The sequence below is a fragment of the Mytilus galloprovincialis genome, chromosome 11 (genome assembly GCF_965363235.1).
Source record: "Mytilus galloprovincialis chromosome 11, xbMytGall1.hap1.1, whole genome shotgun sequence".
NCBI classification, from domain to species: domain Eukaryota; kingdom Metazoa; phylum Mollusca; class Bivalvia; order Mytilida; family Mytilidae; genus Mytilus; species Mytilus galloprovincialis.
Genome location: NC_134848.1, coordinates 71,683,756 through 71,696,910, shown reverse-complemented (window position 1 = coordinate 71,696,910; position 13,155 = coordinate 71,683,756). Strand labels below are relative to the sequence as shown.

General features: G+C 31.8%; 1 protein-coding gene across 1 annotated transcript in view; it reads right to left on the bottom strand.

The window, feature by feature from the left end:
• The window catches only part of LOC143052751 (voltage-gated inwardly rectifying potassium channel KCNH7-like), a 178,468-nt gene that overhangs the window by 146,162 nt on the left and 19,151 nt on the right, over positions 1-13,155 (bottom strand). The gene's annotated exons all lie outside the window — the stretch shown is intronic.

Sequence of the window (13,155 nt, the reverse complement as noted above, 5' to 3'; positions counted from 1 at the left end):
TACATCCTCAGGATGTTCTGTTTTATTTTGACCGAAGCCGTATAGAGACTCCATATGAGAGTTAGTTCCCCTTTTGTATTTGAAATTTTGAAATGTATTTTAAACTGGAAAACCATAAGTGATAGAGACCTAGGGTCTTTTGTTTTGAGATCATTGGTCCAAAAAAATGAAAATTAGGTAAAGGTCAAAGGTCAAGGTCATATTCTAAATTTTGATTTTGGCCTATTTTCACTAATTTTCATTAACCTTATAAGATACCGACACATTATTTTTACTAAATTGTTAGTTGCGACATGTCGTAACTTATATATTTTGGTTAAAAGGGTGTGTAGACATAAAATGGGAGTTTTTGCCCCTCCTATATTAGGAATTAAACGTAAAGTGATATAACTTATTAACTATACATATTACAGACCTAGGGTCTTTTTATTTGGGATCCCTGGTTTATGACCTTGAAATATAGGTCAAGGTCATCAGTAAATTTGACGTTCTAGATTTTGACCTTTGCTCAAAATTCATATTTATACATCATTAAGCCATAGGAACTGACATTTTCAACTGAATTTTAATATTTTCATATCAAAATAGATCATTATTGGTGGAAAGACCTTCAATTGTTCTCTGAACAATTGGTTTTTAATTTAACTTAAATTGGTTTTGCGAAGTCGATGATGCATAATATTAGAAGTTTTAAAAATAATTTCCTTGAAGATATATTCATAACGTTTGAATTAATCAAATAACAAAAAGATATAACGGGAAAATATATATATCCGAATCTGTATACATAGAACGTATATCCAGATTTATATAGGAGTGTTAATATACATGATATAATCAAAATAAAAAGACATATATTTTAATTAAACTTGGAGATCTCCTGCAATGAGATAAACTATTTCCATATTATCCGTTAAGCTTTATGTAAATTTTGTTTATATACATTGTACTTGTCATATATAAAGGAGACTCGAGGGTACAAAAAAATTGGCAAAAAAATAAAACATTTTTTTTCATTCAAATATTATTTATTACACTATTAGTTGTTACATTGTACATGTACTTTATGATATGGTACAAAAACCCACCAAAAATATCGATTCGTTTTGGTCCCAGATGACTTCTAAAATGTTAATATCATTGCAAAAGCTCGAAATTATCTCCCTTTGTGAAAAATGCTATTTTTTTGCATTAAAATTGAAAAAACTTTTTTAACTCTTCGGTGATATTTTATTACTATTTCTTTCAAATGAGCTGTACTAAAATTAGACTATTGTAAAATTTAAGCGATTTCTGTATATTAGCTTTTTTTATTTCGATATTTCTTTTTTTTCTCCTATTAGTTCAACAGAAAAAAGTACCTTAACAAAAATGCATGCTTCTTTCAAAGTCAGATTGTGAGCTTAAATGAACGGTGACCCCATATTTTTTTTCTATTTTAGTCATTAACAAATGATTAAGTTTGCCTATAGGAAAACATAGTGAAATCCTATATTAAAAAAAAAATGATGTATACCCGCGAGTCCCCTTAAATCCTTATTTTCTGTTCATTTCCAACATTTCTCTACAGGTATAGAATATTTCATTATCACGCCAAGAATATAAAAAAGATGCTCATGTAAAAAAAAATATATATATCGAAAATAAACAGTATCCTCTCGAGGAAAATAATTTCAATAAGAAATTTTATATGAAAATAAGGAGATGTGGTATGATTGCCAATGAGACAACTGTCAACCTGAATTCAAAAGAAGCGGATATTAGCAATTACAGGCCAGCGAACGACCTTCAAAAATGTGAAAAAAAACTATTAATTATTATGTTCTTTTTAATCATTTTGCTCATGATCAACGTCCTTGTAAATCATTGGTTGAACTACCAAAACGTCAAAAAACGAGACAAAACCATTTCTACTTTGGTGATCCATGCAGTAACGAGTACAGTGTGGTTTCCATCAAACACATCCTTAAGCAATGTATTCAGATCAAGGATTATGGAAGCTGAATAAGAGAACAAGTAAGTTCAGAAGCCAAGCTCCAAGGTATGAGTGATACCATTGAACTTCGAAAAAAATGTTTATGGTTTTACTTTGTGAAGATATCTAACTAGACAAAACACACAAGAACATAACTGTTTCCTGTACCCATTGTAACCTGAAAGTAATATAGAAGGAAAGATATTTTGAATAGAAGATCATAATACTGCGAGAGCAATCTAAATGCACACAAAAATATGTTTATGTCACCATTTTATACAGATATCGGAATGATTTTTTTTCAATCATTTCACGCGTTTTGTCTACAAAAGACTCACCAGTAACGCTCGTCGAATCACACAATTTAAAAAGTTTAAATAAAGTATAGACCTTACTCGAGAGTCGTTTACACCGTGCTGATACCTACAAATTATATAGGAAAAAAATATTAGATGCAACCATTGTTCTTTTAAAGTGTATTGTTACATATAAAATCTACGTCTTAGGTTATTGATCATTACCATAAAAGTTGCGTTCGGATGTCAAGTTGCAGTGACTATTGTACTTAATATTGATCAAAGAGCATAAGAAAATTATTATTCCGGAAAACCAGGTTTCCTTTTATATCGAGTTCCGGTTTTTTATATTTGAATTATTTGTGACACCGAGTCATGATGAGCTGCACTTCCGGAATGAAATGTCAGATAATCGATTGACAGGTGAGATAATCGATTCAGGTTAATATCAACAACATCATATATATTAAATCAATTTTACATGTGGTGTAGCATTCACTATTTTTCATTGGATATTACGATCACGTATTTCAAATAATATTTCGTGTAAAAATAAAAACTCTTTGTGTAAGATTAATAACATTCTAGGGTTATCATTTACGAATAATGTGCATAGACTGTAGGTAACTATGTAATTTCAGGAATTGTGCTCAGAAAAGTAAAATCAGAAAAATACTGAACTCCGAAGAAAATTTTAAAGGGGAAGTCCCTAATCAAATAGCAATATCAAAATTTCAAACACATTAAACCAATTGACAACAACTGTCATATTCCTGATTATGGACAGAAATTTTCTCATGTATTAAACCTGGTTTACAGCTTCATAAACTTCTCACTTGTATGACAGTCGCGTTAAATTCCATTAAGAGTTACAAATACTAGGATTAACATTGTCACAATGTGCATAGACTATAAGTTATAATATAATTACAAGAATTGTGCTAAATATTGTTGTTGTTGCGTTGCTGTTTCGATGAATTTACATACCACAGTGCCTTTAATCTTTAGAATAAATTAAATCTACTTCTAACACGTGAAGCAATTAAATCTACCTCTAACACGCGAAACAATTAAATCTTCCTCTAACACGTGAAACAATTAAATCTACTTCTACCACGTGAAACAATTAAATCTACTTCTAACACGTGAAACAATTAAAACTAATGTAGCAACAATTTATTGTTTAACATAAAAATAATGACACAACTCTCTACCAGATACTCAAATGACGTAAACTTTAGAAACTATAGGTCTCTGTACGACCTCAACAATGAGTCAATCCCACACCGCATATATTCAGCAGTTATAAAAGGCCCATTTTTTTTAACGTATTCGACTATTTAGATATAAATGAACAGTTATTTTGTCGTACTTTCAGTATAATTTTACTTTAGCAAGTCAGTAAAATAAAGGCAACAGTAATTAACATACCGCTGTTCATACCGGGTTACAGACTAAAACCGAGGGAATCACATCAACTATAAGAGGAAAATAACGAAACAACAGAACACTGAAAGGGCAACAAATAATAAACGACAATTTAAAACGACAAATGTAAAAGATATATCAAAATACCCTTCGGTATTTTCGGATGTAAATCAGTTCCTGAGTGAGTTGGTCGAGTTAACCATCAACAAACTTCTTCAAGATAGCCTTGGTTCTAGTTCCTAATGAATCGAGATGTGTAGCACTAAGATCTTATCATTATCACATCGTTAATAATACCTCGAGGTCCTCTGGTTAATGAACCTTTTTCGTTGTTACTAGTAACTAATCTGTCTATCATCTGTTCTTTTGTATTTGTGGACGTCTTATGTATGAATGGGTTACCGAGTGGCTCGTTAAATATCAGAAGCAGCGTAATTGCATTGTCTGATTTTTGCCCATATATTGTGTGCCGACATCATCAATTTCTGCTTAAAGCACTGATAATCTGTTATAATTACACTTATGGAGCTTTAACATAACTGGTTTACTGCCAGTGTTGATTAGAAAGGATCAGTTTAAGATGACATATAATCCCTGGAATAATTAATCATGTTTTCTAGTGTCCAGACATAGTACTTTTGATCGTAAATTTCTGAACTCTCTGATTACTGTCGTAATGTTCTTTCAAATACAATTGAAAAATACTTTCACTACGTAAATTTTTAGATAAGAAGAAAATGTTTTGAAATTTACATTACCCACATCAACTTTAAAATGCAAATGTTTTATATTTCTTTGGAGAGTTTGACTTTATTGTATTTGAACTGATTGGTTGCATCGGGTTTAGGCCAATCTAATTTCATTTCATTTTGTTTTGCGTTGTAATACAAGTATTTAGAATTTTAGATTTAATTGCTAACTCCAGTGTTGAATATTTTTCTAATTGGTAATGATATAAGAGGGGGAGGACAGGGGTAAGGGAGACAGGGAGAAAGGGGGTTGGAGAAAGGAGAAAGGGGGTGGGAGAAAGAAGAAGGGGGCAGGAGAAAGGAGAGGAAGGCTGGGAGAAAGGAGAAAAAGTTGGAGAAAGGAGAAAAAATATAATATCTCTCCTTTTAAATTTTTTTCTAATATTTCAAGAAAAAATATCTCAAAAGGAGATGTTTTATTCTAATGGGAGAAAGGAGAACGGGGGTAGGAGAAAGGAGAAGAGGGGTGGGAAAAGGGAGAAGGGTACCCCCCTGTCCTCCCCCTCATATAACATCGTCTTATTAAACAACACACAAGAATGTGTCCAAAGTACACGGATGCACCACTCGCACTATCCTTTTCCATGTTCCATGGACCGTGAAATTGGGTAATTATCTAATTTGGCATTAAAATAAGAAAGATCATATCATAGGCAACAAGTGTACTAAGTTTCAAGTTGATTGGACTTCAGCTTCATCAAAAACTACCTTGACCAAAAACTTTAACCTGAAACTCCCACTTTCATTTTCTATGTTCAGTGGACTGTGAAATTGGGGTCAAAATTCTAATTTGGCTTAAAAATTAGAAAGGTCATCTCATAAGCAACAAGTGTAATAAGTTTCAAGTTGATTGGACTTCAGCTTCATCAAAAACTACCTTGACCAAAAACTTTAACCTGGACGAACGAACGGAACCACAGACGGACGGACGAACGGATCCACAGACCAGAAAACATAATGCCCCTCTACTATCGTAGGTGGGACATAAAAAAAAAATAATTAACTAGTAACAATTCCTGTATGATATCAACATATTACCAAATGCAACGTGTTGCAGTAGCTCAGCATACCAATTACATTCAATACACAAACATACACTTATTTAAGTTTATATTGTTCAGTCTAGGAAGCCGTGTGGTCTAGATCGCTGTACACAGTGAAGGCGGTGTTTTCTCGATATACCAATAGTATGAGTTGGAATCCCAGTGAGAGAAGAAATAAAATGTGTAGACTCAACATTGTTGTGCCGATATCTAAAGTTACTTTAATATATATATATATATTTAAATTCGAATTTTTCAATAGATGATAACCATACAGCTCTCATATTTAATCATTCTAGCGAAGAAAACTAAACAGGGGAGTTTAGCACAACATTTTCAGGTACAATCAGATAGCAGTAAATATAGTTGCGTTGGTAATAATTTAAAATAGTTTAACGGACTATATTGACATTGATATGTTTTGTATTAGTACCAAATCATGTAACATACACAAAAGAAATATAAAAACTGAAAGTACAATGTTTATAGTTGTCTTATCATTTTGTCTTTTCAATTAACGAATAAGTAGTTGGAAAGAACATTGATACCTTTTGGGGAACGGGAGGGGACGTCGTTTGAACCGAGTATTTTTGCAAAGAAATCAAATAAAAACTGAAAGTAAAATGTGTATATTTGTCTTATCATTTAGAAGTTTCAATTAACAAATTAGTAGCTAAAAAAAACCATTCAATTTCAAATTGATACCTTTTGTGTAACGGGAGAGGACGTCGTTAGAACCGAATAATTTTAGAAGTTTCAATTAACACATCATATTAGTCAAAAAGAACCTTGAATATTGTAAATAAATAATTAATAAAAAAAAACATGTTAAATCGTCCAATTTTGGTACAAAGCTGAAAAGCAGCTGTTTGAAGAGCTGTTGAGTTGATCATTTCTTTATATCTCTTTAAGAATAAACCACTCTCACGCACAAACTATCAGGATTTACTCTTTAAGATTAAACCACTCTATAACACAAACTATCAGAATTTACCCTTTAAGATTAAACCACTCTATAGCACAAACTATCAGGATTTACTCCCATTTCAATCATACATTGGACAAAAATTGATTCAGGAATAAATTTCTTGTATAGCTATTGGAAACATAGGTATAATTGGTAATATCCTCCGATCTTATCGATGAAAACGTCGTGGCTCGGATCAACAAATAAAATTATAACTTCGTCTCAAATTTCTTTGTATATAGCTAAAACGTATTATCGGGCTGAAATCTACACCGTCTGTTTCTTTAAGTCAATTGGTAACTGATTTAAGACCAGACAAACAACTTGGACATTGTTGTCAAATAGAAATAAATAATATTTCTACCTTAAACATACACTATTACATCTTACAATATCATTCTTTTTCTATTGACAGTATATGCTTGTTCGATACATATGTTGGTAAACACAGTGTACAGTGAACAAGTTGTGTGAGCTTAATACTCATTAGTACATGTATTGTTATCCTGTGAAAATAGGGAATAATAAGAATTATCATACATGTAGATATGTACCACAGGGTAATTGGGGTTGCAGGAGGTTTTACTCTCTGAAAATAAATAATTATCATAATTATTATAACTGTAGAAATATGTTTAAAAAGCTACATGTATAATATTTTTTGCTGTTTCTCGATTGAGTATTCCATATACATTTGTACCTCATATATCCAGTCAACATATGCTAAGAGACTTTGAAATATAGAAAAAATATATAATACAAATGTATGTCTGTTGGTAGGGTCAATATTGGGTTGGGTTAGGGTTCACTTTTAAATTAAATCAGACTTTTGGATATAGTGTTAAGGTTACTGGTATTGTTAGGTAAAACCTTAATTAGGTTAGAGTTTAACTGTACATTGAGAGTTCTCGTTTTGTAGAGATTTGGTTCATTTTACGTCTAGGGATAACTAAGATTAGGAATAGGGCTAGTGTGAGGTATGTTCAGAAAAGGACTAGTGTTAGTGTTGTATTGTATCAGTGAAGGTATTGATTAGGTGAATGCATAGCTTATCGCAAAGTACAAAAAGAAAAGGTTGTTTTTACTTGTACTCGAAGGGTCCTCGTTCTGTATGGTTATAGTTTATTTTATGGTAAGGCTAAGTGATGTAGGATCAGTATTAGTGATATGGAAATATTGTACGTGTAGGTATAGGTTAAGTACCAACGGAATTGGTTACAGGTGCACATGAAAATAGAGCAAAACGAACGTTACATAAACCGGATTTTACTGCAGTACGTGTTCTCGCCCAACGATGGACACGGTGGATGTTGCACATTTCAAAATAACTGATATTACAATGTAGTAGTAGTTGTATTTAAGCATGTATCATTCTATTTTCCTACAGATCATTATGCTTTATAATGAACGTTTGATTCATTGTAACTTTTTTATGTAATCAGATCTTTTCTAAAATTTGCGATTGAACTTTGTAATTCTGAAAACACTACACTTTTATTACAATCATGTTCAGATTTTACACTTTTATTACAATCCTGTTCAGATTTTACACTTTTATTACAATCCTGTTCAGATTTTAATATTTTTGTCCACGTTTTCTTCCTTGATGATATGCTTAGTTTTCTCGTTTTAATTGTTTTACATTGTCTAATTGGGGCCTTTTATAGATCACTATGCGGTATGGGCTTTGCTCATTGTTGAAGGCCGTACGGTGACCTATAGTTTTTAATGTCTGTTTCATTTTGGTCTTTTGTGGATAGTTGTCTCATTGGCAATCATACCACATCTTCTTTTTTTATATTTTAGTTTTTTCTTTTGAATTAATTCTAATTTTCTTATTGGCCCTTTACAGCTAACTATACGGTATGGTTTTTGAATTGTTTAAAGAGGTCTATATTGCATACCTTCTACGCCATTACAACACCGGTAGATAGTTGTCTTATTTTAAAGCGTACCACGTTCCTTCTTTTTATATATCAAAAAAACGTATTTCAATATTTGATTATGATTGTATCGCAATCTATATATCTAACAACAATAGTATGATTGTATCGCAATCTATATATCTAACAACAATAGTATGATTGTATCGCAATCTATATATCTGACAGCACTAGTATGATAAAGACCTGAGGAAGATAAATTGAGCTTGAAGGCCAATTACAGTAAACAAACAATGTCGTCTACCGTATTGGATACTCAAAGAAAATTAATAGATACTCTGACTTTGATCAGTGGAACATGATAACAACGCACACATTATTAAAGATAAATTACACATCGGGAGAATACATCGAGTTAAAATGGGATTAGTTTAGATATGGAAATATCAGATTTGATTAAAGACCATAGCTCTCAACTTTACTTTACAGAAACTTGTTATCAAACCTAGTAATTTCGTCTTCATACATTTTTGTTTAACACAAACGGTCAGTGTTTTAATTACTGTGACAACAGTTAAGAAAATATGTCACAATTTACATGTGAAAAAGGTCCATGTCAATTTTTTCAATATTGCTCTTAACAATGTTTTTTTCATAAAATTACAAGAAATATAACAAGATCAAATATCATTTTTTCCCCCTAGATGTTAAAAAACTTTAATTTAAGTATTTCATAAAATTGTATCTGTCTAGAATAAAAAGAAAGTAAAATATTTCTTTTCGAAAGTTTTTAAAAAAACAGAACTTTTAAAATGTTTTCATAGCATGATCAGGTATCAGTTATGAGAACACAGTGCATGCACAAAACGATGAACTTGTGCTCTGGTCAAATACTATACGATATATGGACCTTGATGATCAAATCGTATTTATTTACAATAAGCATACATCTAGTTTGCTATACGTTCTTCGCTTTTCTCATTATTGTAGACCACACAGTTACCTATAATAGCTTATATTTATATCATTTGAACTCCGATAAATGTTTTATTGTCAATCATATCACATCTTTCTATTTATAAATATACAATCAAAATATTTACAAAGCACTTCTGCAATACAATATGGTATAAATGTGATCAATATATAGGATGTATTTCTATATAAGTGAAATTGTATGATATCTCGTGTAGAAATTAATATGGACACAACAGTAATTGGTCAATTTCTGAGAAAATTGAAAATTTACACGTAGGTGACAGTTCTAATTGTATCATCTCTGGGAATATGCCATCGACTATTGACAATAATGTAAAGATAAGAATAAATAAACATGGAAGCCACCAATGATTATCATTACCAGACTTTAATAAACAGTCTTACATTTTAATGTTGTGTTTCTGTTGGGTCGTAGTTCTCTTATATTTGATGAGTTTCCCTCAGTTTTTGTTTATAACCCGGATTTGTTTTTTCTCTTTCGATTTATAAATTTCGAACAGCGGTATACTTCTGTTGCCTTTATTTACAAGTTTCTGTCTCTACTACTTTTCTTTGGTCTGGAGTGTATGATTAGGGACTTTTCTTTTTGTAATTTTCTCGGAGTTCAGTATTATTGTAACTTTACTTTTAACATCTGATACAAGTCGGCTGGATCACTCGCAAATGGATAACTTCTAAAATGTATGATCTCTCGCGGAGTTTTTGTGTTGTTTCTTGTTAAGGTTTTGCCTTTAAAACCGAAGGTTGTTATATAATATGCTTGGTAAAAGTTTTATTAATGAATTAATAAATCTATGAGCAGATTGCGACCAAAGTAAATAGTAAAAACATGATTTGCATTTGAATTTCCGTTTTAGATTAAAAGTCGTCATGATCGTTCAGAGAATAATGTTAGAAATTAGAAAAAAAATATGCAAAACGTCTGTGTTTACACATATGTTACATGCGATAACTATAGGTAGGTTGCATTGTCGGTTTTTTGTTGCACTATTGTGTTCGACTGTTCCGTTGTTTTCCTCTTATAGTTGATGCGTTTTCTCGGTTTTAGTTTGTAACCCAGGTTTCTTTTCTTTCAATCTATTTATGATTTTTAAACAACAAATGGAAGTTTTTAACGACCTTTACTGGCCATACAGCCCTTTCAAGGTCGGGACTTTTGAACAGCAAAATACTACTGTTGCCTTTATTTTTCGTTTATGTTTAAGGTTGAAGCTAGTAAAGCATTCATTTTATAAATTGTTTAGCTAGCACTTATTATAGCAAGCTTTCTATATAAGGATATGATTAACCTACAGTTGCCTATGTTGACAAACATGCTTCAATAATGGTATTCATATCTTTGTAAGTTATTTAAGGAAACACTTTAAAATAAATGCTGCGATAAGGCTAAAAGAAGTCGCCCAATAGAATTGCAAATAGAAATGGGGAATATATCAAAGAGACAACTACCCAATCAAAAACAGCTGATAGCCATCATTTGGATCCTCAACACAGCAAGAAAATCCCACACCTAAAGGTGGTCCTAAGCTGGCTCCTAAATACAATTGAATACTAGTTTTGTAAAAATGGACGTAACACTCATACCCAAAACAAATAGATGAACTAAAATTAAAAAAGCCATACAAGCTTATTTAGTCACAATATAAAAGACCACATCGACCTACAACTTCAAACAAATACTAGCAATAACGGACAACACATTGATTATGCAGATGACCTATGTTTGTACAATGCATATGGGGAATATGTGAAGAGATCAAACAGTTCTAACATTCTTGCTTTTTACTTTTGAGTGTTTAAACTCATGATGTTATTTTGTACAATGAAATATGTATTGAACAAATATTTATTTGTTAAAACAAATTCATTGTCCGATAAACACTGCGTGTGATTTTGATTGTCTGAAATTACGTCTGACAGTACAAACACTCATTCGGAGTGAAGGTAGCTAGATTTGAAAACTTGAGGTGTCGACCCTATACATAAAATGAACAAAATATGATACCGAATTTCTCACAGCAAAGCTGCCCCAATATAACCTGTACTATTAATCCATTGTTTCAAGTGATTAGATTCATTTTGATTATAAAATCCAACTGTTTACACTTCCCTGAAGCCAGACCATCCTTTGTCAATAGCGCTACCAGTAAAGTCACTTTAATCCCGTCTATATTGGTGACATTTTTCACCTTAATACAATCATCGATCTTGGGAACTATCTGATTACATAAAGCCTGTTACACTAATAGCAGGCCAAGATGACTTTATTTAGTAATATAATTAATTAATCATTCACGACTAATAAGATAGATATTAAAAAAATATTTACAGTACTGAAACATTCCAAGTTATGTGATCTGCAGGCCAAATGACAGCGATCACCCAACAACCCATTGATTTAGAAAATAATTAATTAATTATTCACGACTAATAAGATAGATATTAAAAACTTTTACGCTTCGAAAACATTCCAGGTTATGTGATCAACAGGCCAAATGACAGCGACCACCCAACAACCCATTGAAGAGTTCTCAAAAGGTTCGCATGGTCTGAAAGATTAGGTCATCAAAATGATGCAAAGGATTGACATTATTTTTGGTATTTTGCATTAGAAACAAAAGTGAGTACCAGTATATTGACTTCAAGGAGTACCAGGGGAATTTGTTTTCGAGAACTCTTAAATAAGCGATATATACATAAGCAATGTTCTTGCTTCACCATTCCGTCATATATACAAACAATCAATTACATATTCTGACATCAGACTCGGACTTCTCTTGAACTGAATTTTTCTGTGCGTATTGTTATGCATGTACTTTTTCTACATTGGCTAGAGGTATTAGGGAGGGTTGAGATCTCATAAACATGTTTAACCCTGCCGCATTTTTGCGCCTGTCTCAAATCAGGAGCCTCTGGCCTTTGTTAGTCTTGTATTATTTTTAACTTTAGTTTCTTGTGTATAATTTGGAGTTTAGTATGGCGTTCATAATCACTGAACCAGTATATATATATTCATTTAGGGGCCAGTTGAAGGACGCCTCCGGGTGCAGGAATTTCTCGCTGCAATAGGTCTTCAGCCTTTTGGTGACCTTCTGCTGTTGTCTTTTATATGGTCCGGTTGTTGTCTCTTTGTCACATTCAAAAGTAACAGTCAGGATAAATTGTATTATATCAATGAAATTCTTACGAGAAAACAAACGCGAATGTTAAACACATTTCAGTAGAATTAAGAACAATCAATTGCAGTTGTATGATACTTATTGCATAGATCCGATGTTGTATCTAGGAACCATATAAATATATTTGAAAAAAAATTAACAAATAACAGAACATAAATATTGCTTTGTTAATCCTCTACGATTGGTTTAACATCAGATCAGTAAAATTCAAGGTTACTGTTGTTTCACCTCCAACTAAAGTTACAAAAATAAAAATGCAACCAAAATTGTTATCAATTTCCTTATTAATCTTAACACTATGATGTGAGAAAAAACACACATTCGGAATGCAATACAAAATAATTATTTAAAACAACAACAACACTGTATTTTGAAACTATTTTGAACTCAAAGAAATGAAAATGATATGAATCAACAAAGGTGTCATTATTATATACAAAAAGTTCAACTTCTGACAACGTTAACGAACATTGGACAACCGTAGAATCGACAAAGAACGTATAATTGCGCGTTATGTAGTGCAATTTAACGTAACAACGTGTCAACTATGTGATTTTTCTGAGATCTAGAGATGGCATTTCGTTCATTTGACGACATCAGTTTTCAGTACATCATTTGTTAAGTAATACATTGTCG